Source organism: Mauremys reevesii, linkage group 10 (genome assembly GCF_016161935.1).
Source record: "Mauremys reevesii isolate NIE-2019 linkage group 10, ASM1616193v1, whole genome shotgun sequence".
Taxonomy (NCBI): Eukaryota; Metazoa; Chordata; order Testudines; family Geoemydidae; genus Mauremys; species Mauremys reevesii.
In genome coordinates, this window is record NC_052632.1 from 40,336,609 (window position 1) to 40,359,605 (window position 22,997).

At 50.9% G+C, this 22,997-nt stretch overlaps 1 long non-coding RNA gene across 1 annotated transcript; it reads left to right on the top strand.

Annotated features, from left to right (window-relative positions):
* Positions 1–315: 315 nt before the first annotated feature.
* Positions 316–15,702, top strand: LOC120373985. The gene is made up of 3 exons (XR_005585839.1): positions 316–495; positions 7,562–7,650; positions 15,356–15,702. It is a non-coding gene; the product is annotated as an uncharacterized LOC120373985 (long non-coding RNA).
* Positions 15,703–22,997: the final 7,295 nt, after the last annotated feature.

The following is a 22,997-nucleotide window of genomic DNA, read 5'->3' on the forward strand; positions in this document are numbered from 1 at the left end:
GAAGGCTGCGGAGAGCTGCTCTCAGGTTGATTCTCTTTGGAGTTGCTCTGTCCAAAGCTGGGCTGAGCATTCACTGGCTCTAAACAGCTGTTATAACATTTTCTTTGCAAAGCACCTCCCAGGCCAGGATCCCAAAGTATTTTACAGATCCTAACTTAGCTTCACAGCACGCTGGGATGGGGTAAGTATCACAACAAAAGCCCTTGGCCACCAACAAGCTTCACCACAACATGCTTGTGATGAGCTGTTTACCCCACATGTGCCCGGAAAGGGTTAATGCAGAGTGAGGGAAGCTAATGAACCCAACAAGCCACAGCTGAGGGGAATCAGATGGCCAAGCAATCCCCTGAGGGAGCCAAGCTGAGGAGGAACCAGCTGGGCTGGGACTATCAAGACAGGAAATTAGCAGCAGAAGGGGCTGCTAGGAAAGTTGGCAGTCACAGCTTGGGAGAAGAGAGGTGCATTTGGGCTAGCAAACCCAGTGGAGTCAAGAAGGTAGGACAGGGCTCAGGGAAAGGCGGTGAAATCTAGGAGGGAACAGACCTTGACTGCTGGCTGGAGGGTCCCTGAGCCAGAACCTGGAACAGATGGTGGGCCTGGGTTCCCCTGCCAGCTGCCGAGGGAGTGGCACCAGAAGGGTAGTGAAAAGGAAGACTGCCTAGGACTTTTGGTGAGGAAAGACTTTGATACCCTGGAAGGGGAACACACATATAGTGACCTGGCTGGAGGGCTGAGTCACAAAGAGGTGGCAGCAGCTCATGGAGTGAGAGGCCACAGACCTAGGGAGGGAGGTGGAGGATGGTGTGCAACTGCAGGAAGGGATGCTGACCTTGTGAGCTATTCCCCAGAGTGACCAGGAGGAGGTGCCATCACATGCTGCACATGATGGGCTCTGAGTCCCATAGCCTCATCAGGGACTGAATGCGGATTCTCCTGCTCCCCAAGTATGAATCCCTGCTATGTAAACTGAAGGAGAATCTCCATTAGGCAATAACTATAAGGAGCCTATGACACATGGGGCAGTTCTGATTCTGTCTGGCAAAGGGCAGACATATGTACACAATGAACCGGCTTGCATGTATAATGCATACCCCCGCCCCCCTTAGATAAAGCTTCTCAGCTGTCTGCGGCTCACGGGAGTTCAAATCTCACTTCTGACACCTGTGTAACAAATTCATGGTGCACTGGGGACAGTGTAGTTATCACTATGGTTACCACCATGCCATTTACAACTTCACAGTGAAACCAGGGTCCTCCGGCTGCTAAAGCACAGGCCCTTTGAGCAAATTGCCATTAGCAAGACAGGTCCTTTGACATACAGTGGATCACTTCTGATTCTGATCAGCAGCGGGTGCTAGTTTACCACAGCCTGCCCAGTTCATTCCTATTTTACAGATTGGGAAGGGAAACACAGAGCAAGGCAGTGACTGGCTCCTAGGCCACAGGGGAGGTCTGAGCTAAGAATACAACCCAGGTTTAGCTATCTAGCTAAGAGAGGCTGATGCAAAAGAGAGAGACTGCAGAGTGCTCAGGAGATCCTGGTAAGGAGCACACTTAAATGGCACAAGCAGGGGCAGGGGAGCAAGGAGAGTTAATTGCACCACAAAACTACCAAAGGGATGAATTCTGCACTGCAATTTGGGGATGAGGGTAGATAACAGATTAGCCATGAATTTGCAACCCAGCTCACACAGAAACCAGAACACCCCTGGAACGTGCATACAGGTCTATGGCTCCTAGGCCCTGGGAGGGAACGCCTGGCACAGCTATTGTGTGTCTAACTTTGGCCATGCTGTTAGAAACAATATGTGGAATATACTGATAAGGGATCACCCCAGTAAAAAAAGCAGCTCTCTGCAGAAGTGGATAGTACAGCTAGGCTATAGAGATGAGGCACCTGGGGGAGGGGAGAAAAGTTGACGGTGGTATAATCAAGGAGAGATTCAGCATTGTTCAGGAGGTTCTCCCTCTCGCCCAAGCGGATGGTAGCCTGTGTGTGCATTATTAGCCCTTTTCTTAATGCTAGTACCCACTTCTCCTCCTCTGTGTTACCGTTCTTCAGACAATGGTACAGAGTTCTCCTGGTGCCCCACAGCATCTCTGATTGGTGGTTCTGCACCAGTGGTATCCTGACCCTGGCTTATGTCAGCTTTTTGATTGATGGATAAGAGAAGGATGATGAGTCACCAGAAGTCCTGCTTTGCCTTGATGTCATAGGAAAGGATGTTATGACCTAAACCTTTGTCCTTCCAGGGGCTGGCCTGATTGCTCTTAACCCCCAGGTGGCAGGGCCAGTGCAAGGAAGTTTTGTGCCCTAGGCGAAACTTCCACCTTGCGCCCCCCCCAGCCCTGTGGCAGCTCCCCGCCCCCACTCTGCCCTGAGGTGACCCCCCCCGGGAGCTGTGCAGCACCTCCCCACCCCAACTCACCTCTGCTCCGTGTCCTCCCCGAGCACGCCGCCCCCACTCTAATTCTCCTCCCCTCCCAGACTTGCGGCGCCAAACAGCTGATTGGCGCTGCAAGCCTGGGAGGTGGGAGAAGTGGAGCAGCGACCGTGCTCAGGGAAGAACTGCTGTAAAAAAAAAAAAAATTGGGGGAACTTCTTTTTGGCGCCCTAGGCAACCACCTAGTTCGCAGGCAGTGACTGAGCTGAGGGCTCTCGTGCCAGGACTGGGGCTGCAGGGGATCGGCTTGGGAAGACACCAAATGAAAAGATACCTCTCCCTGCCTGTCCCCACAAAAACACATTGCGCACGCAGGGGGAAGTCTGAGCTGCTTACGTTCTCCTTACAGGGCCTGGGCTCCCTCTCCTGTGTCCCAGATCATGGTTGCCACACCCCAGGGCTCCCCAAGGAGATAGCAGCAGGAGGAGGGGTGTGTGCAAAGAGGGCAGAATGGGAAAGGCACAGCTAAACCCCACACCCCATATGCTGTGTGGGCTAGATTCTCTGTGGCACTGCATGGGTGGGATGCAGCGCCCTGATCTTGAAGCCAGTCCTGTGGCAGTTGTCTCTGGATCCCATTGGTCCATTTGCAATATGGAACTGCCAGAGCACAGGAGTGCTCCAGCCACACTGCCTGGCAGTCCCCAAATGCCAGGAGCTGCAGGGGCATATGGCACAAGAGCTTGTTATGAAAGAGCTGCTGTTAGCAGCCTGGCATTAAGGGGTCTCGGAAGCGAAGGTGACCACAGATCTCATTACAATAAATAGGAGTGGCATTAAGCCCTAAACACTGCATAGTAAAAACAGCAGCAGGTAAAATGGGGAGGGGGGTCTTGATGCCTGGAGCCACCTGCTGAGACCATGTGGCCCAGAGGAGAGCGCAGAACCAGCAACGGCTCAGGCTGGGACAGAACCTGTGTGAGCTGTCAGTAGGGAGAGGCTGCTTTCCGCTGTGAGTTTGTGTGGGGGCCCTGGAGAGAAACTGGCAGAAAACTCTCTCTTGGGACAGGGTACATGTGCCTGGCTGTGGCTTCTGTGTGTAGTTTGGTCCTACCACTGCTCAGGGACATGAAGGTCTTGTACATATGGTAACTCAACAAATGACAGAGACCATGCCCCAGCTCCATCACGGACTTCTCATCCAAATGGAAACAACCCTGCAAGGCCCCAGATCTCAGCTGCTGCTCAGCCAAAGGATTAACCAGCCATGGGAGTGGCTAGCAAAGGGGCTATGTCACAAGAGACAAGCTGGCCACCTTTCTAGTAGCATAGTCTATGGTCCACTGAACATACTGCAAGCCCATGGCCATGCAGTGGGAATCCCTGGCTTTTGAGATATAGCATTGTAAACAGGGTCTGAGTGAGATCTCCCCTGACAGCTAGCTGAGGAGGGGGAAAGACTTCAGGAGCAAACTGTATTTATATATTTACATGAACACACCTATTCTGCCTAGACATCCAGCAGATAGAACTGTTTTGCTCAAAGTGATCAACGTTGGCTGGTGTTGGGTTACAAATCACTTTAGTACTGAATGCAGGGGTAGTGAAATGTTATCAATGTTGTTGTCTTTATTATATGAGTAAAGGGCAGCCGAACTGTGCTTAGTCTGTCCTCAGCTGAAAGGAACTCACTAAGACAGGGGCTTGAATGCCAGACCCCAGTGAAAGGAATTGGGGGTGGGGACCGGTGGGGACTCTGCGTAAGGGTCCCTGGTCTGGTTAACCTGTTCCTCCCCACTGTTCAAAGATAGAACTAAATAGGCTCCATTAGGAGTCTTTTGTTATGTAAAGTGCTCAATAGAGCTGAAATCACTTGTGGACAGCATTTCCTCCCAGCCTGCTTCAGGTTCCCCCACTTAGAGCTGACAATCTCTAGGAGTTGGATGGAACATCAAGAGACTGACCTGCAGAGGTCACAGCAGGGAGGCAGGTGGCAGCAGAAGGTGACTGGCAGGGGCGGCAAGAAGGTGGCCAGTGGCCAGCAGAGCAGGGCAAGTGCCCAGACGATGGAGCAAGCAACGGGGCTTTTACTCCTCCACCCCGCCATGGTGGGAGGAGAATTCATGCAGAGGCATTTCTGAACTCTGGGTCTTCACTGACCAAAGACAACTGTGAGTGGGGTGAAAAGGGGAGGGCACATTACAGGAACTTTGGTGTTGGATTCAAGAAACTGAAGTAAAAGACACTGCTAAGAGTACTCTGGGTTTTGCTCATGCTTTTATGTTTATGAATCCTGCTTGCGGTGTTTTCCCCAATTAATACTAGGTTACTTCTATTAAAAAATCTCTTTCTACGCTCAGACTCTGTGCTTGCGAGTGGGGAAGTATTGCCTCTTAGAGGTGCCCAGGGGGTGGCGTGCAATTTTCCCAGGTTACTGGGTAGGGGCTAGAGCCGGTTCTGTGTTATATTGTTAAAAAGGAACCCCTAGATATTGAACCTGTCCCTTCTTGCTGCCCATTCCAACTGGCAGAAGGGCTACAGCTATATGTTTAGAGTAGCTGCCGTTATTTGAGTGTTGGATGTCTGGCAGAGCTCTGTTGCTTATTCTTCTTGTAGGGAATGTGCTCCAGATCCCTGCCCACACTTCTCCACTGCAGCCACTGTCACCCGTTCTGCGGTTAACTTGTTGGCTATGCAAAGGATTCTTTCCCCAAAGCCAGGCTAGTGGGTGGGTACTCTTGCAGGCTGAGGGTTCCTTCTGGACAGAGTTTGTACCTGGGAGGTGGAGCCACATTCCTGAAAGCCATACCAACTTGTTTTCTGTCTTCCCAGTGGGGTTCTTATTAAGTCGGTTAATTTTTCCATTACATCAGTTCCCCAGGTTTTGCTGTACCATAAAATCAAGGTTGGAAGGACTATCTAAGTAAAACCCTAGTGAGCACTGAGAGGTGAGCTAGTCCAATGCTCTGAGCCTGGCATGCAGCAAGAACCTCAGAACATAACAACAGCGTGATGGAGTGTTCAGCCACATTAGCCTGGAAGGAGTTACTGAGGCTGAAAAGGGGCCAAATAACCTGATAGGCCCCACCTGAGGGGAATTAAATGGCCTAAGTAACCCCGGAATGAAAATTGAGCCTAGCTGAGAAGGAACAGGAGGGGCTAGGACAAAGCCAGGTAAATGGCAGCAGAAGGGGGTTGCAGTGAGGGACATTAAAAGGCTCAGGGAAATGGCAGCAGGCTTTAAGACGGGGCAGTCCATGGCTGCAGATTAGAGGATCCCTGAGCTTGAACCCAGAGTAGAGCGTGGACCTGGGTTCCCCTACCAGTCACTGGGGAAGTGGAACAGTCAGGGCAGTGGATTTGGAAGCCACCAGCAGGGGCGGCTCCAGGCCCCAGCATGCCAAGCGCGTGCTTGGGGCGGCATGCTGCGGGGGGTGCTCTGCCGGTCGCCAGGAGGGTGACAGGCAGGCTGCCTTCAGCGGCATGCCTGTGGAGGGTCCTCTGGTCCCGCAGCTCCGATGGACCTCCCACAGGCGTGTCTGCGGAGGGTCTGCTGGTCTCACGGCTCCACCGGAGCTGTGGGACCAGCGGACCCTCTGCAGACACGCCTACGGGAGGTCCACCGGAGCCACGGGACCAGCGGACCCTCCGCAGGCACACCTATGGAAGGTCCACCGGAGCCGTGGGACCGGTGACCGGCAGAGCGCCCCCCGCGGCATGACGCCGTGCTTGGGGCGGCGAAATGTCTAGAGCCACCCCTGGAACCAGGAATGGCTCATTCTGTGAGACTTTGTGGAAAGCACACAGTGACCTGGCTTGAGGGCCAAGCCCTGAAGAGAGAGTGCCCTGAGTCACGCGGAGAGAGTGTGTGTATGGAGAGGGGGGAAGCAGAGTGCACAAACAAGTGACAGAAGTGGGTGTCCGACTTGGAAGGAGCTAATCCCTAGAGCAGCCAGGAGGAAGTGCCGTAGCAGTGAGAGTAACCCATGACAAACGACCATACTGGATCAGATCAATTGTCCATCCAGCCCAGTATCCTGTTTTCCAACAGTGGACGGTGCCAGATGCTTCAGAGGGAATGAACAGAACAGGGCAATTTCAAGTGATCCATCCCCTGTTGTCCAGTCCCAGCTTCTGGCAGTCAGAGATTTAGCCCTGGTCTACACTACAAGTTTAGGTTGAATTTAGCAGCGTTAGATCTATTTAACCCTGCACCCATCCACACGACTAAGCCATTTTTGTTGTCTTAAAGGGCTCTTAAAATCGATTTCTGTACTCCTCCCCGACGAGGGGATTAGCGCTGAAATCGACATCACCAGGTCGAATTTGAGGTGGTGTGGACGCAATTCGATGGTATTGGCCTCTGGGAGCTATCCCAGAGTGCTCCATTGTGACAGCTCTGGACAGCACTTTCAACTTAGATGCACTAGACAGGTACACAGCAAAAGCCCCAGGAACTTTTGAATTTCATTTCCTGTTTGGCCAGCGTGGCGAGCGCATCAGCACAGGTGACCATGCAGTCCCAGAATTGCAAAAGAGCTCCAGCATGGAACAAACGGGAGGTACTGGCTCTGATCACTGTTCGGGGAGACGAATCCGTGCTATCAAAACTCCGTTCCAAAAGACGAAATGCCAAAATATTTGAAAAAATCTCCAAGGGCATGATGGACAGAGGCTACAACAGGGACCCGCAGCAGTGCCGCGTGAAAATTAAGGCGCTCAGGCAAGCCTACCAAAAAAACAAAGTATCAGAGGGGTAGCAGTGTTAGTCTGGATCTGTAAAAAGCAACAAAGAGTCCTGTGGCACCTTAAAGACTAACAGATGTATTGGAGCATAAGCTTTCGTGGGTGAATACGTCTGACGAAGTGAGTATTCACCCATGAAAGCTCATGCTCCAATACATCTGTTAGTCTTTAAGGTGCCACACTCTTTGTTGCTTTTTACAAAAAAACAGAGGCAAACGGCCGCTCCAGGTCAGAGCTCCAGACATGCTGCTTCTATGATGAGCTGCATGCAATTCTAGGGGGGGGCCTACCACTACCCCACCCCTGTCCGTGGACACCTGCAAGGGGGGAGTCTCATGCAACAGGGATGAGGATTTTGGGGATGAGGAAGATGAGGAGGAGGAAGAGGATAGCGCGCAGCACGCAAGCTGAGAAACTATTCTCCCCGACAGCCAGGAACTGTTTATCATCCTGGAGCCAATACTCTCCCAACCCTCCAAAGGCAGACTCATGGACCATGAAGCTAAAGAAGGCACCTCTGGTGAGTGTATCTTTGTAAGTATAATGCATGGTTTAAAAGCAAGCATGTGTAATGATTAATTTGCCCTGAAGACTTGAGATGCATTCGCGGCCAGTACAGCCCCTCTTTTTAAATGGCCAACCGACAGGACCGGCTCCAGGCACCAGCTTAGCAAGCAGGTGCTTGGGGCGGCCACTCCGGAGAGGGGCAGCACGGCCAGCTATTCGGTGGCAATTCGGAGGAGGGTCCCTCACTCCCTCTCGGAACGAAGGACCTCCCGCTGAATTGCAGCAGATCGCAATCGCAGCTTTTTTTTTTTTTTTTTTTGGCTACTTGGGGCGGCAAAACCCCTGGAGCCGGCCCTGCCAACCAAACGGGTGTTTGGTATGGGAAAGGAGGGTGCTGCTGTTTGAAACCATTCCCACATGTTATGAAGGTTGAAGAAGCCGAAAGACTGTGTCTTACCATGGCTGCCTGCAAGCCGAATTCTGTTGCCCAGCCCTGCATGTGTGATCTCTCACACCAAATCGGCAGGCCCTCAATATAAGAGGCAAAATGCAACCTTGTACCAAAAGCACATGTGTTATGTAATGTTAACAGCTTGGTTCACCGTGAAAGAGTCTACCCATTGTTCTCTAAAATGTGTCTTTTTAAATACTACTCTCCCTACTACTCGCGATGAAATGTTCTCTGAGCTCATGCAGTCCTCCCGCACTGAAAGAGCTCAGCAGAATGAGTGAAGGCAAATAATGTCAGAGTCCAGGAAAGCAGAAAATGAACGCGAGGACAGGAGGGATGAGCGAGATGAGAGGTGGCAGGAGCAAGAAGAGAGGTGGTGGGAGCAAGATGAGAGGTGGTGGCAGCGCGATGAGAGGAGGCAGGATGCAATGCTGAGGCTACTGGGGGATCAAACTGATATGCTCCGGCATCTGGTGGAGCTGCAGGAAAGGTACCAGGAGCACAGCCCGGCACTACTGCCCATGTGTAACCACCTGCCCTTCTCCCCAAGTTCCATAGTCTCTTCATCCAGATGTCCAAGAACGCAGGGTGTGGGGAGGCTCCGGGCACCCAACCACTCCACCCCAGAGGACTGCCCAAGCAACAGAAGGCTGGCATTCAATAAGTTTTGAAGTGCAGTGTGGCCTTGTCTTTCCCTCCTCTCCTCATCCACCACTTCACCCCACCCAGTGCTTCCCTCCTCCCCCACCCCTCCCGGGCTGCTCCCCTTGGCAGTTATCCCCCTATTTGTGTGATGAATTAATAAAAAAATGCATGATTATTGCCTCTGCAAGCGGTGATCAAAGGGGAGAGGGCAACTGGCTTACAGGGAAGTAGAGTGAACCAAGGGGGCAGGTTTTCATCAAGGAGAAACAAACAGAACTGTCACACCGTAGCCTGATCAATCATGAAACTGGTTTTCAAAGCTTCTCTGATGTGCAGCGAGCCTTGCTGTGCTCTTCTAATCGCCCTGGTGTCTGGCTGTGCATAATTAGCAGCCAGGCAATTTGCCTCAACTTCCCACCCCACCATAAACGTCTCTCCCTTACTCTCACAGGGGAAGGGTCTATGGGAAATCAGGACCCTGAGACTGACAGTCCCCAGTAGCAATGGGGAGAGGCCAATGCTCCAGGTCAGCCTGATTGGCAGGGCGGGTGGGCTAATAAGGGAGTCCCAGGAGGCCAGGGGGGTCCCGTCCTCCTTGTGAGCTGGAATCACCTGGAGCAGAGGGGCTGAGCTAAGGAGAGAGCAGGGGCCTGCGCTAAACAGGGGAGCAGGGCCACGCTGGCCAGAGAGAAACACAGAAGTAGCCCAGGGAGCAAGTCAGTGCTGGGAGCAGCCCAGGGAGCAGACCTGCACTGGGAGGAGAGGTGCAGCAACCAGAGCCAGAGTGGCCGGAGGAGCAGCCCAGGAGGCTGGAGGCAGAGTAGCAGCAATGCCGAGGCAGAGTGGAGCTGGGCTGGAGCAATCCAGAGCCAGGTGTGGTGAGCAGCTGGGGAGAGCGAAGGGGAGGCTGGGCAGAGGGCCCAGCGCAAGGAGACATCCCCAGCCAAGAGGCCCTGCAGGCTGGATTTGGGATCGTAACCCCAACGGGAAGGGGTGAGACTGATGCTGGGAAGAAGGGTCCTGCCACCGAGAGCCTGAGGGTGTGTGGCCAAAGCAAGTGTCCAACCCGCAGCATCCCTGCAGCACAGCCAGGGCCTGGGCATGAGGCTTGGGACGTGTGAGGAACAGACTATGAACTGCCCTGACGTTCCAGCCATGACTGGTTGTGATGTCTCCATGCCGCAGAGCGGGGTGACGGGTTTTCCTTTCACCTTTCCCATTTTTTTCCTTATTTTTTTTAATTGAATGCTCTTTAATAAATTGTATTTGCTTTGAACTCTAGGCAATGATCAGTGAGTCAGGGAAGTGTCCAGAGCGGAGAGAGCACCCCGGAGTGGGGACACCCTAGCACCTGTCCTAAGTGACCATGACAAGGTTGGGGGTCGATCCCCCCAGGAATCCTGGGCCCACCCTTGTTGGGGTTACAAGGACTCTGCCACACAGGAGAGTGGAAGGGGAGCCCCCAAGGTCAGGCAGGTCTTCGAGTCAAGGGAGTGGAGGTGAGGACTCTCATCCTTTCGCTAGCCAATTCCACTGGGTAATTTATAAGCCAGAAAAATTCCCCACAGTAGCGGGACCATTCCCCCACTTACATAAGGGAAATGGTTTAAGAGCTATGTGAAATACAGAGTATTAGGAGAAAGAACAGGAGTACTTGTGGCACCTTAAAGACTAACAAATTTATTTTAGCATGAGCTTTCGTGAGCTGCCGCTCACTTCTTCGGATGCATAGAATGGAAGAAGTGAGCTGCAGCTCATGAAAGCTCATGCTAAAATAAATTTGTTAGTCTTTAAGGTGCCACAAGTACTCCTGTTCTTTTTGCAGATACAGACTAACACGGCTGCTACTCTGAAACCAGAGTATTAGGAGGCAAACCTGTTGAAGTGAGACTGGTCACCTGAGGCTAGGCAGGATCTCAGGGCTAACTCAAACAACACTGAGAACAATATACACCCATGGAGACAGCACTTTGGTTACTGTCTGGACTAGGTGGATCCTTGAGCATTTACAAAGACAACCAAACCCCAGAAGAGCTCTCTGAAGAGGTTAAGTATAGACTCTAGTTTGTGGGGTTTTTTCTTTTACCTGTAACCTGAGGTAAGCAGGGTTTGAATGAGCTCTCCCCTGACCTCTAGAGATGGTGTGTTTACCCCTGCATAAGGTGCGCAGCTTGATGGAGTAGCTTTGCCCAAGTGATCACTTTTGGCTGGAGTTGGATTGCAAGTCATTTTATTACTGGGTGCAGGGGTAATAAAGTGTCATCCTTGTGTGACTAAAGGGCAGCAGAACTGTGCTTGGCATTCCCTGATTGAGGGGTTCACACTCAGCAGCACTCGCTAAGCAGAGGGTAGGGGTGTCAAAGCTCAGTGGAGATGAGAGGGTGGGAACAGGTGTTTTTTGCCCCTGGTGCTGTGGGGGCCCAGGGCAGGCAGCGCGGGGCTGAGGCGGGGAAGGTGCACGGCAGGCTGGGTCTGGGGAGCAGGAGGGGGCAGCTCCCTGGCAGCTCGGGTTGCCCAGCCACTTGCCCCATCAGCGCGCGAGCCGGGATCTGTGCCCTCTGCCCAGACCATCAGCGCCCTGCACATCCCACTCAGGCGGGGAAATGCCACGCCGACCTGGGGAGACTCAGAGCAGCAGCAGTGGCAGCAGCAGGACCCCTCCTCTCTCCCTGCATCCCAGGCCCCACTTCCCTCCCTCCCCAGCTCCTCACACACTCCGGGCGCCCCTCTCGCCCCTCTCGCCACTGCAGCCTGGGCTCGGCTCCAGGGGATGATGCTCTGGCTCTCCAGTGGCAGGGCTCTGACCAGGGCCGGCTCCCGGCTTTTTCCCGCCCCAAGCCAAAAAAAAAAAAAAAAAGGAGGCCGGAGTGCTGCCCCTTGGAAAGTGCCGCCCAAGCATATGCTTGGAGTGCTGGTGCTTAGTGCCGGCCTTGCCCCCGAGGCCCCGCCCCTCCTGCCACAGAGAGGAGAGGGCAGAGCTTGGGGGGAAGAGGTGAATAAAGATGGAGCAATGGCAGGGCCTCAGGGGGTGGGGGGATCAACAGTCCAGGCACCGGTGGCCCCCCACCCCTAGGGAGCTTCTGGTGCTCATGTGTAAGCCTCCTGAAATGGAAGACTCATGCTCCGCCTATGGTTGTGGATCAGTAGAGCTGAAATCACTGATTCAGTGCTAAACCTTAGGCCTGTTTATGGGACAGTGTCTCTGGTGAAAGAGACTTCCCACCCTGCACTAGCTGTGAGGCTCCCCCCGAACCACTGAAATCACTGAGAACTGAGATCGCTGAGAACGGTGATAAGTGGTGGGATCTCAAGACCTCCGAGAGGCTGCAGTAAAGCGACTGGTGGTGGAGTGAGCGGCCAGCAGCAGAGTGAACAGTGTGGCGGCAGCAGCTGAGGCATTGCTCAATGCCTTTCCCCAGCCACCCGGGGTGGGAGGTGAATGCACATGAATGCATCTCTGAACTCTGGGTCATTGCTGAACAAGGACAGCAACTGTGAGTGGGGTGCGGTGGAAAGAGAGAAGAGCGGTGTCTTAAGGGGATGTTTGTTTGTTGGACTTTCGCACTACAAGGGGTGAGAGTGAGGCAAAGGATGCTGCCCAGAATACTCTGGGCTGGGTGTTTTGCTCATGGTTATGTTTTCGAATCATGCTTGTGTTTTCCCAAATTAATGTTGTGTTCCTTTCCCCTTTTATTAAAAGTTGTCTTTTCCATACACAGACTCAGTGCTAGCGAGTGGGGAAGTGTTGCCTATTAGAGGCACCCAGGGATGGTGTGTAATTTTCCCAGATTACTGGGTGGGGGCTCGAGCCGGTTCTGTGTTGTGTTTACAAAAGGAACCCCTAGATATTGAACCCAGCCCTCGTTGCTGCCGACTCCATCTGGCAGACGGGTTACACTTGTTTCCAAATGCTTTTACTTGCTTTTCTTTGAATCTTTCTCTCAAGCTCTGTTTAAAAATCCTTCAGTTTGGTTTTACTATAGCCCTGTCTAAGTGCCTTGTGCTCAGGAGAGTTAAACTAAAGTAAAACCAGTGGGATGTTTTTATGGAGGCAGCAGATTGGTGCAGGCTGCGGATGTCTGGGAGCTCAGGGCCTGAATACCTGAGTGTAATGAAGTGGGATATGGAAATTGCTAGCCTGCAGGCTCACGGAGCCCAGAGCGGAGTGCTTGTGTTGCCAGCAGCTGGTAGTTGGGGAAGGTTTCCCCTGGAGGACACAGACCAGGCTCTGTCCAGGCAAGAGGGCCCTGAGCAAATGCATTCAGAATAGCCAGTAGCTAGCCCTACTACATCTATGGCAGGGAGAGGCGTGACAGAAATATCCAGGAAATATATTATCCTGTGTCCTACCAGCTTCTCAATATTTCATCAAAGAGGGTCTCTGCTGAAAGCTAAGAACTAGCTGCTTGACACAGTGATTGTGAGATGCTTGTACAAGAAATAGTTTGAGACATTTAAAAGGTTGAGTATTGGCTGCAAAACTGTTGAAGTGAAACTCTTCACCTGAGGAAAGGTGGGTTGTGCTCGGGTATATATACTCCACACCAGCATGGAAGGGGTTAAGGAGCTGCTCTGGGTGGGAGGAGACTCACCCCTCCACATCTGCAAATCATGCCAAGACAGGAGGAGGAGTTAAATGGAGGAAACTCAGTTCAGATGGGAGCAGCCCTGGGAAGGGAGCAGGCTGCTGTACTTCACAGTGAGAGAGGCTGACAGCCAGGAGCACCACCAGCTTTTTTGGTGCCCTAGGCAGCAGAAGGTCTCGCCCCTGAAATACTGCCGATGACCGTGGTGGCTGAAGATCCGGCCACCGCGGTCGCTGCCCCCCCCAAATGTTAGCACCCTAGGCGACCGCCTGGGTTGCCTAATGGGTTGCGCCGGCCTTGAGCCCAGCACAGCCCCTGCCCTCACAGACAGGGGCACAGAGCCTCAGGCTAAGAAGGTCTGACTCTTTCTCAGGGCACCCAGGATTTTGAGTCACTTTATAACCCCTCCCCTTCCTCAGTGAGAGAGAGACCTGCTTGTGCTAAACTGGGTGTCAGCTCCTGAGAACGCCACTCTGTTAGCCACCCAGACAATCCTAGAGGCACTATCAACCTTTACTTTGCTTTGCAGGTTAACTTTATATGCACCTCAACCCCCCTTGAAAAGCTTTGCCCTGTAGGATCCAGCCCTATCACTGGACACTCACCGAAACTACCAAGTTTGCTTTCTCCAAAAAGAGAGGGCACACACGAGCCTGCTTGGTTCACCTAAGGAGTCACATTTTACTTCTTATAATATCAGTGAGATTAATTTATAATTAAATCAAGAATAAGTTAATTAACAAGGAACAGAGATTTAAGGATAGTTGAAACAAAATTGATTACAAATACACCAAAAGTATAACATGCTTCTAAGAGCAGATCAGAGGCCTTGGCTAAATCAGTTTCTCGCCACCAAAGTCTGTCTGCAGAACTTACTTGTTTTCAGTTACAACCAGGATCCATAATGGCCGCGAATCACTCCCCACCACCAAGAGTGTTCCTCAGTGACATGAGGAACAAAATATCTTCTTGCATATTCCCCCAAACTGATTGCTTTGACCTCAGAGACAAGATAACCCTCTTGTGGTTTTAGTCTTCGATGTCTTCCCACTCTGATTTCACATCCCACGCACCCACCCCGGGCAACCTGGCTTTTCCTATTGACTTGCGTGCAAATGCAGCTCCCATTATGTTTTGGTTTTTACGATGCTAGATTTACATCGGAGACCTACGCAGACAGGTAAATCAACATTCTTTTGTCTAGAACAAACTTGTTATCATCCCTGCCTGGTCACATGCTTTCAATATATTTTTAGTAAATACATATAACTTCTTAATTATCACCCATACACCACGCAACACTTACAGTGACCATGTGATATAAATTTTTATTTGATTCTTCACATGACCTTCTGACGGGCAAATACCATGACTGCAATGTGTTAGGTTTAATGAGTTTGTCAGGCCTTATGGGCCTTGCTGACACAGACTAGTGACCCACCAATGGGTCTCTGTGCCATAGATGGGGAATGAGCCTGAGACTTGTACTGGAAACTAGTGAACTCTGAAGGGGAACTGAGATACGTCCAAGGGCCTCAGAAGTAAGAAGCAGCATTGTGACTGAACCTGTCTATTGGTTTTCTTTGCCATCATGCTTTTATTTAACCTTGGTTTGCTGGCTGAGTGGACTGTTTTGTTTTCTTCACCTGGGACCTTGAGAGGGAAAGAAACAGCCAGGGTGCTTGACCCCCCCCCCCCCGCCCCAAGCTCTGCCTCTTCCTACCCCGTTCCTCCCGCGAGGGCACCCCGCCCTTGCTCTGGCTTTTCCTGCCCCCGCTCCTCCCCCTTCCTCCTGCACACCACTGACCACCAGCAGGCTGGAGGCGCTGGAGGGGAAGGGGGAGGAGCTGATCAGTGGGGCCCGCTGGCGGATAGGAGGCACTGGGCGGGAGTGGGAGAGCTGATCAGTGGGGCTGCCGGTGGGTTCTGAGCACCGTGGGTTCTGCTCCAGCCATGGCGCACCCACGGAATCCACACCCTATGCTAGGATGGAGATAATTGAACCCTCATGTTTGCACTCCACACATCTCCTAAAGGGGGCACACTACCAAGGACAGATTCGTGACATGGTGTCTCAGGGACAGCTCCATCGATGTTGAGAACAATGGACATCCGTGGAAACAGCGCTTGGTTTACTACCTGGACCAGCTGGAGACTGGGGCATTTACAAAGACAAACCCCAGAAGAGTCTTTGAACAGTGGGGCTCCCTGGGCTAAGAAACAATGAACTGTAGCTGTATAAGAGCAGAAGAAATAGCCCAAGAGAAGAAACTCTGCCAGCGGTGGGGTGGGGTGTCACAAAAGGTGGATCCCAGCTCTTTAAACTGGACCCGCACTACAAGGACTGACCTTGGGGTGAGAGAGACCTTATTAGACAGGAAAGGAACTTGTTTGTGTTTTATGGTTTTCCTTTACCTGTAACCTTATGTTTCCAAATACTTTACTTGAATCTTTCTCTCAAGCTCTGTTAAATAAACTTCAATTTGGTTTTACAATAGCCCTGTCTAAGTGCCTTCTATTCAGGAGAGTGTTAAACTAAGTTAAAACCAGTGGGGTGTTTTTAGGGAGGCAGCAGATTGGTGCCCGGTGCGGGTGTCCAGGAGATAAGGGCCTGGGCACCCAAGAGTAACAAAGTGGGGTGCGGAAATGGCTAACAGGAAAAAATGGGGCTCACAGATCGCTTGTGTTGCTAGCACTGGGTAGTTGGGAAAGGTTTTCCCTGGAGGCCACAGACAAAGCTCTCGCACACTGTAAGCAGGTGGCAGCAATTCATTCCAGACACCTCAGATAACCCTGCAAAGTGTCACAATATCACCATCAGAGACACAGCGAGGGGATCGCTGCTGGGTGGGACTATTAGCAACTGCACCACTACGGGGCATGGTGCTAACGACTAGATTACTACTGGGCAGAGCCCCGGGCCACTCCTTGGCAGGTTGTGTGACATGGAGAAATCCAAATCTACAAGCTTTACCTCCTAAAACCCAATTTATAAATAAACTTTCCCTTTCACTGCTAAGCTGTTAACAGCTGCAACCCTCATTTTCCCCTGCTCAGTCAGGGAATTGGGACTTTCCACATGGAAGAGAACATACCCAGACTCCTACCTCTCAACACACACACAAGGACTTGCCGCTGCGACTGTGCCTCTGGATGTGTCTGATCCAAAGCCCTTGAAATCAACAGACAGCCCCCCTGATTTCAGCATGCTGTGGGGCTAGCCCTGAGAGCCCTGGTACTAACAGCTCTGCTCAGCAGACCAGAACCAGCCCAGCAGCTCCCAGTCAGCATAGCCCATGACTTCCACCACCAACGGCTCTGACTGCTGCTCCCAGCTGCCACAGCTCCTACCACTTCTAATACGCCATCCCTTCCCCTGCTAAAGGAGCATTAGTCCACTCACTCCCTTGCAGTCTGAACACAAGCACAAAGGGAAAGACTGTTGCTTTTCCCATTTTGACTTTTATGCCTCTGGGCCACCTACCTCCAGTGTGATGTTCAGAAGGAACTAGCCTAGAGAGCATTTCACCACTGCACCAAATCTGTCCCCACTCTAGAGTCTTGAAAAGATGCTCCCCCTGATCCTGCTGGGTGGCTGATGAGAAATGAGTTGACTACCCCAGCCCACTAAACAATGTCAGATGGGAACATCTTTCTGATATGCCCCTTCCCAATCCCCTGAACCAGCCAGCCTCTCTCATTCTCTCATCATCCCATACATCTCCCCATCAAAGGGTTTTATACTGCTGCCCATCCCTGCAGCAGCTGAGCACCTTCCATGTAAAATCAGTAGCAAAGTCCCTTGTGAACTTCATGGAGCCTCCAGCACTGCTCCCTTTTCAGTGTCTCCTGTCCTGCTCAATATGCTGAACCCAGTCTTAGCTGGTGCATCGCCCTGTGGGGGCTAAACGCCCAGCACCTGGGTGCACAGCAGATTTCCTGTGCTGTTTAGTTGGGTTTGTTTTTCTAGGTTCATTTACATGGTTTATTTTGTTATCCTTTTTGGCCCTTGTTTCTAGGATGGGGCTAGGCTCCTCTGATGGGAAAGGGGAGCACAGATCTAAAGCAGAGAGTCCAAGCCTCTCTCAGGAGTTGCTTGGCACATCTGCCTTTTGGGCTGACCCTTCCCATCGCTGCCCTTCTCTAGCACCTCCCAGCTGAGGATCTCAAAGCACCAATGAATCCTCCCAACTGCCACCTGTGAGGGAGAGGCATGTCATCCCCTTTTTACTGACAGGGAAGCTGAAGCCCAGAGAAATGAAGTAACCTCAAGGTCAGATATATCAAATCAATGGCAAAGCCAGTAATAGAACCTTGGCGTACTGGGTCCCAATCTTTCTCTAAACAGAGCACCCAGGAAGCTTGAGTCTCCTTCTTCTGCTCTACTCCCTAGAACACACTCCCGCCGTCCAGAGCACAGAACAGCCCAAAAGGCCTGACTCCCATTTTTCTGCTTTAACCACTAGACAATGCACTCTCTCTCCCCCTCTTTCAAAGCAATTGTGCACATCATTCTAAGCCAGTTTCTGAGAGGCAGCTGGTAAAACCATCTGAGAACTACAACTAGTAGTAAAGAGACAGCATGCCTAGTGTGCTTCCCTGGGCCTGGATGGGAACATGGAGTGACATGCGATAAAGTCCTTTTCCCATGGGGACACAAAAATAATACCCAGTACATTCCAGCTTCCCCAATAACAATCAGCGTGAGAAGCAGGCACTGTGGGAAAGGCTCAGTTTGTTTTTCCTGGGTATTATAAATAGCGTTCCGGCTGCAGGCATGACATTAAATGAGGAGGAAGCAGGAAGGGCAATAATGGGCTCCGTTTGAACTAGGACTCTGATTAGATTTCAACTTCCTGCACAGTTGCTGGTCACTTCCTGCTGGGTGAATGCAAAAGTGCTGCTGGGGTGGGAGCCAGCAGGCCCCAGGCCCAGCAGTCAGCTATGGGAACCTGGAGTCCTTTGGGAGCAGTACAGTAGATATTGTCTGAGTTGTCATGTGCGCTGAGCACTTGGGAGTCTATTCTATTCCCAGCTCTGCTACTGCCTTGCTTTGTGATTTTGGGATAGCAACAGGGTTGGATACTTTCTGTCTTCTGAAGGTGGACCACTTCAACACTCATGAAGGCATCTCTGCTTCTACCGCATCACAGTTCTGCTGCCAGGGTCTATACCTCTGACTTCAGCATCACTTCTGCACCAAGAACCTTTCTCTGTGAAATCCCACAAGATTCAGTTTAGGCCTTTTCCAGTTTGCTCGTTACCTTCTGTCTGGGTCACCTTTAACTTTATAATTATTACCCAGGTTACGTTAATGGTCCTCAGTTGTACATAACCCCATTCCTAGAGCTTATGTACATATTAATTCTCCCCTCCCCACACACAAAAAATGTCAAAGAACATTATGATTGTAAAGTCAAGCACTCCTAAATTACGAAATGCCAGAATGAAGGCTGCCCACGCAACATTATTTCAGTCCCGTTGCATTACGATAGTCGTTAATTACATAATCACATATTGTTTTCCACAGACCCCTACATCACTATTACGCAGGATATTTGGTGCTCACTCAATGATTAGCTGTTCAATATTTTATTTTAGCCTCATAATCCAATGTGGCCCGATGCATCATTTACTACACTCTATTCAAACCCTGCACTGAATGCAAAAGTAGTGATCTATCCTGGGCTTTTCTATGGCACGCATGACTAAAGCATATGAGTGGTTTGCAAACATTAGCAAATTTATTTTCACATGAAGGCTAAAAACTTACTCTTGATTTTAAACAAAAGCTGGGATTCTCACGCAATCTCTTCTTCCCAGCATCTGGGGTATGAAGAAAAGATGCAAATATGGTGAGACTTGGGACTTGCCAACACTGAGGTCTTATTGATTTAGGTCCTGTACCTGCAATTGTATCCCCATGAAGTGCATGGGTCTGCCTGCAGGGCCGGCTTTAGGCCTATTCCACCAATTCCCGACCGGCGGCCCGCGCTAAGGGGCCCCGCAGTGAAATCCCCCCCGGCCCGAGGTGCCTTTTTATTTTATTACCTGGGCGGCCTGTCTTCAAGCGGCGCTCGAGCAGCAGCCTTCCACTTTTACTCTGGGTCTTGGGTCCTTCAGTGGCGCTGTGCCTGGAGTGAGTGAAGGACCCCCACCAAGTGCCGCCGCAGACTTGCCGCCGCACCGCCCGTGGTTTTTGTTTTTTTTTTTTTTTTTTTTTTTTTTTTTTTTTTTTTTTTTTTCCAAGTCTGCCTGGGCAGAGCAGCTTGCAGGTTACAAAATGCTCCAGCTCAACCAGTTCTATGCTTGATGCAGGAGCATGGGTGAGGTTCTCTGGATTGTGTTATGCTAGAGGCCAGACTAGAAGATGATCACCATACTCGCTTCTGTCCTGAAAATTGATGAATCGGTTTCTTAGCTCATGTCAAAGCCAAGTTCACAGTTGTGCTGACAGCCCAAATTCTGTCATGGATTAGAGTGAAAAAACAGGATAGGAAGCAGACAGGTTCACCAGAGCTCAGCACAAAGCATTAAGGACTGAACACCTGTCAGAGAGGCCCCAAGTGCTATCTGTGGGGCACACACCAGCCTTAACAGCTACAAATAGAAACTATGCGGTCTACAACCCTTTGCTAATCTCTCCAATAATAGAAAGCAGGAACAAAGCAGAGGAAAGGTGCTCCAACAGCTAGGATGTTAGCCTGGCTGTCAGAAGTCCTGGGTCAACGTCTTTGCTCTGCAACAGGCTTCTTGTGTGACCTTGGAAAAGTCACTTGGTTTCTCTGGGGATGAGTTTTCCATCTGTACAAGGCAGATAGGAGCAGTGCCGTACCTCACGGGTGTCAAGAGGTGCTCAAAGCCCACAGTAATGGGTGGGGGTGGTCATATAAGTAGATCACATCTGCAAGCCTGGCCCTGGACTGCAGCATTACCTATGCTTTAGATCAGAGGTGGGCTAACTATGGCCTGCTGGCGACTGTCCTGCCCAGTGCCCAAGCTCCTGGCCCGGGAGGCTCTCCCCGCAACCCCTCCCCTGCTGTCCTCCCTCCCCAGCAGCCTCAGCTCACTCCGCTGCCCGCACAATGCTCTGGGTGGCAGGGCTGTGAGCTCCTGGGGCAGCGCAGCTGCAGAGCCCGGCCTGACCCAGTCTCTGTGCTGTATGGTGGCAGCAGCGGCAGCATAGCCCGGCTCCAGCCGGGCAGCTTGGCTGTAGCGTCGCCAGCCACTTGTGCTCTATGCAGCATGGTAAAGGGGCAGGGAGGTTGGATAGAGGGTAGGGGAGTTTGGAGTGGTTGTCAGGGGGCAGGAATGTGGATAGGGGGCAGGGCATTCGGGGGGAGAACAGCGGGTTGAATAGGTGCAGGGGTCCCAGGGGGTCAGTCAGGAAAGAGGGGGGAGTTGGATGGGGTCCCAGGGGGGCAGTCAGGGGCAGGGGTTCCAGGGGCAGTCAGGGGACAGGAAGCGGGGGAGTCTGGCTGGGACAGGGGTCCCAGAGGGGCCATCAGGGAATGGGGGGTGTTGGATGGGGTAGGAATCCCAGGGGGCAGCAGATAGGAGGTGGGGGGCAGACCACAACCCCCTCCCCTAACCAGCCCTCCATACAATTTATGAAACCCAATGTGGCCCTCAGGCCAAAAAGTTTGCCCACCCCTGCTTTAGATATTTGGTGTTCTTAAGCCCCAGCTCCTGGAGTCACGTTATCACATGAGCCCAGTGATTTCCCTACACCCCCCCTGAATTTTCCCAACCCCCCCCCCAGTTTTGTGAGCTAGTTACATACCAATTTAGTGACTGTTTGGAAATCTGAATTTAAACTGAAACATTAATACACACTTTAAAAGCTTATACAGTGTATGATAAAATATGTGTATCTGAAAAAGTATAATAGATTTGAAAAGTATGAACATAGACTAGCTTCCTTGCTTCCTTATACAGCTGTTTTTATGACAGTGTCAGTGCATTCATTTCGGTGATGTTGGCCAACCTAATAATTTCAAATGATGATTTGTAAGCAAAATCTAAATGAATTCTCCCTGACAGCTAGTGATGAGCTGGGGGCTAAGGCTTCAGGGCCAGATTATATTTACATTCACACCTAATCTACCTAGGTATCCAGCAAACAGAGCTGTTGTGTCCAAGTGATAGATTTTGGCTGGGGCTGGGTTACAAACCACTTGAATGTGGGGGGAATGGGGGATGAAATGTTGTTCTTATTGTATGAGTAAAGGGCAGTAGAACTGTACTTAGCCTGTGATGATTTGAAGGCATCAAGAGAGAGGGTGAGGACCTGTCCCTCTCCACTGTTTAAAGACAGAGCTGATTAGGCTCCATAGATAGTCTTTTGTTCTGTTAAGTGACCACTGCAGCTGAAATCACTGACAATCAGGTCTAAGTGCTTAGTCCTGTTGTGGGGACAGTGTTCCTGTGGGGACAGTATTTCTGTGGAAGAGATGGCCCAGACTGCACTAGCAGCGAGGTTCCCCCACTGAGAGCTCAGCTGAAATCACTGAGAGCTGGTGGAACCTCAAGAGACCATCTTGCAGAGGTCACAGTGGTAGGTGGCAGCAGAAGGTGACTGCGCAGGGCCATTGGGCAACAGAGTGGTGGAGTGAATGGTGGCACAACGAACAGCCGTGGCCAGAGAGAACTGTGCCTTTTTGTCCCCCACCTGGAAGGTATACTCACGTGAAAGCACCTCTGAACTCTGAGTCTCCACTGACCAAGGACAACATCAGTGAGTGGAGTGCGGTGAAGACATGTTAAATAAACATTTGTTTGTTGGACTATATTTTAGTCACTTTGCTCCAGAATGCTAGATTTGTGACTGGGAATGGAAACTTATATAAATATGTTTCCCAGTAGGCCAAGATTTTTAAAATGCAGTATTTGCCAAGGTTGTTATCTCACATTGTTGCTATCTTGGGAGGTCATTATGTTGGGGAGTTTCTGTACTAAACATTATTATTATAATTAATTTTTACATAAGAATGGTCATACTGGGTCAGACCCATGGTCCATATAGCCCAGTACCCTGTCTTACAACAGTGGTCAAGGCCAGGTGCTTCAGAGGGAATGAATAGAACAGGGAATCATCAAGTGATCCATCCCCTGTTGCCCATTCCCAGCTTCTGGCAAATAGGCTAGGGACACTCAGAGCATGACGTTGCATCCCTCTCATCCTGGCTAATAGCCACAGATGGACCTGTTCTCCAGGAATTTATCTAGTTCTTTTTAAAATCCTGTTATAGTTTTGGTCTTCACAGCATTCCCTGGCAAAGAGTTCCCTGGGTTGACTTTATATTGTGTGAAGGAATACTTCCTTTTGTTTTTTTAAAATCTGCTGCCTATTAATTTCATTGGGTGACTGCTAGTTCTTGTGTTATGTGAAGGATTAAATAAAATTTCCTTATTCACTTTCTTCGCATCAGTCAAGATTTTGTTGACCTCTATCATATCCCCATTAGTCATCTCTTTTCTAAGCTGAAAATTCCCAGTCACTTTAATCTCTCCTCCTGTTTCATACCCCTCATCATTTTAGTTGCCCATCTCTGTACCTTTTCCAATTCCAATATATATATTTTTAGGATGGGTGACCAGATCTACACACACTATTCAAGGTGTGCACGTACCATGGATTTATATAGAGGCAATATGGTATTTTCTGTCTTATTATCT